Raw genomic sequence first — 2405 nt, 5'->3', positions numbered from 1 at the left:
TTCAAATATTTCCGCCAGTGGCTCTGCAATGATGTTGGCCAGTGCCTTCAGCACCCTCGGATGGAGCTCATCCGGGCCTGCCGACTTAAAGGCATCTAGTTCTTCCAAGTGACTCTGCACCATCTCAAGGTCTACGCATGGCAGTCTGGCGCCTTGCTGCTGCCTCTCTACAACCCCAGTGAGAGACTTGTCGTGCCCCTCGCTTAGGAACACTGAGGCAAAGAACTCGTTGAGGAGTTCAGCCTTGTCCCCCCTGTCCGTCACCAATTGTTTCTGCCCATTTAGCAGGGGTCCTATTCCTCCCTGGGCCTTCCTTTTACTCCCTATATATCTAAAAAACAATTTCTTGTTGTCCTTTACTTGGGATGCCATCCTCAGCTCCATGGTAGCTTTGGCCTGTCCAACTGCCTCCCTGCAAGCACGAGCAGAGGAGGTATATTCGTCTTTGGTGATCTCTCCTTGTTTCCACTTTTTGTGTGCTCCCCTTTTGGCCCTTAGGCTGCCCTGGATTTCTGCGGTCAGCCAGGGAAGCCTCCTGGCCCCTTTCCCTCTTTTACCCCGCACGGGGATCGTCTTGCTTTGTGCCCGAAGGATCGTTTCCTTAAGGCACAGCCACCCTTCTTGGGCTCCCATCACTTCAAAACTCCTACTCTGCAGTGCGTCCTTGACTAATCGCCTGAGTTCATTCAAATCAGCTTTCCTAAAGTCTAGTACTTTCACTTATCATGCCATACATTAATGGCAAGAGATGCGATATTTGGAAAGGAGCATAAGATTCCTCTCTCTCAATCACGCCACTGCAGACCTGCTCCCAGGCCAGTCCTATACATCAGGTAGCATGTGGCTCTGCCCAGGACCCAGGGCTGTTCCCAACCCCCAGCAGGCTCCCAATGCAGGGCTTTCTGGTTTAAGACCCTAGGCTGTTGGGAACCAAGCTGATTGTCAGCTGGCCTTGGAATAGCCCAGCTACATGTATGGTTTTTAGACATCCCTTGCTCTGGTACATCTAAAAACTGCATTCAGCCTGACTCCCTGCAACCTGACATTTTAAAGTGCTTTGCCCTACAGTGCCTGTAGGCTTAGTGTTTGTTAAAGTTCCTGCAGGGGGGAGCCCTTTGACTCCTCTCACCAGGGGAACTTGAAACCTTCGCCCCTTGCAGTCTATCTGTAAGTATGTAAGGGGTGAATATTGGGAGCTGGGAGAAAAACTGTTCACTAGGGTGCCCCAGGGGAGGACAAGGAGCAATGGCTATAAAGTGTTAGAGGATGGTTTCAGGTTGGATGCAAGGAAAAACATCTTTACGGTAAGGGTGACCAGGACCTGGAATAGACTTCCCAAGGTGGTGGTGCAGTCCCCAACCTTGGAAGTCTTCAAGAGGAGACTGGATAGGCACCTTGCTGGGATCATTCGATTTCAGCAGTATTCCTGCCCAAAGCAGGGGGTTTGGACTCGATCTTTTGAGGTCCCGTCCAGCCCTTCAATTCTATGATTCTATGATTTTTCAGCATCTGGACCCATGCTGTCCCAGTCCTAATGCCAACCCCTGTCATGCCAACACTGACAAGCTGGTTGTCAGCATTGGCAGATAGATGGCTGGTAAAGTGGGAGAGTGAGCACGCACAGTAGGATGCTGGAGGACCCAGCAAAACCTATGACATTATGGGTGACAAGACATTCAAATTAAAAAGCTTGATAGAAGCTAGCTTCAAAACTGTTCAACATTTTTGTATCTAGTTGGCTATTTTTATCTGCAATAATTACTTTGCAGGTGGAGCATGTTAACATTTATTGTGCAATTAACCATTTAAGTGCACAGTAAATATAACATGTCAGGGGCCTTAAAAGGAAAAATAAAACATTTTAAGAATGTTAGGTAGGTGAGTGCTAGAAGCAGTGTGATGCTGAAATAGCTCCTTAGTAGTCCAGCTAGACTAGCTGTTTGGACAGGAATCAAACAGTGCCTTTACACAATTATCACATCATACTGATAACTGCAGTGCTAACAGATCCGTGTGAGTGGTGCTCTGGGCCTAGGCTAAAACTTTATTCTTAAAAAAAAAATGAGAGAGACTATAACAAAAAGTTATCATTTGGATGCCTTAAACCATGACAGCCATCTCAGCATCACTTTCTTCTTGTAGTGTTAATAAACTGTTTGGAATTAATTAAATCTTGCTGCTTTGCCATATTTGTTTGGCTTTTCCAACAGTCACAACATTATAATGCAGTGAAATGCTTTAGGTTTAAAAAGGAATTGTTTTTGGATGAAGTGAAATTTTATTTTGCTTCTTATGAAAAGAGGAACCTACCTAATAAAGGACAATATTGGTGTTTTCACTTTGAACACTGTACATTCACTAGAGATATTAATTTGTAACCAACTCGGTTATTTTAACTTTTTGGT

Source organism: Alligator sinensis, unplaced genomic scaffold (genome assembly GCF_000455745.1).
Source record: "Alligator sinensis unplaced genomic scaffold, ASM45574v1 scaffold651_1, whole genome shotgun sequence".
NCBI classification, from domain to species: domain Eukaryota; kingdom Metazoa; phylum Chordata; order Crocodylia; family Alligatoridae; genus Alligator; species Alligator sinensis.
The sequence above is the reverse complement of the archived record's forward strand: the minus strand, read 5'-3'. Positions refer to the sequence as shown.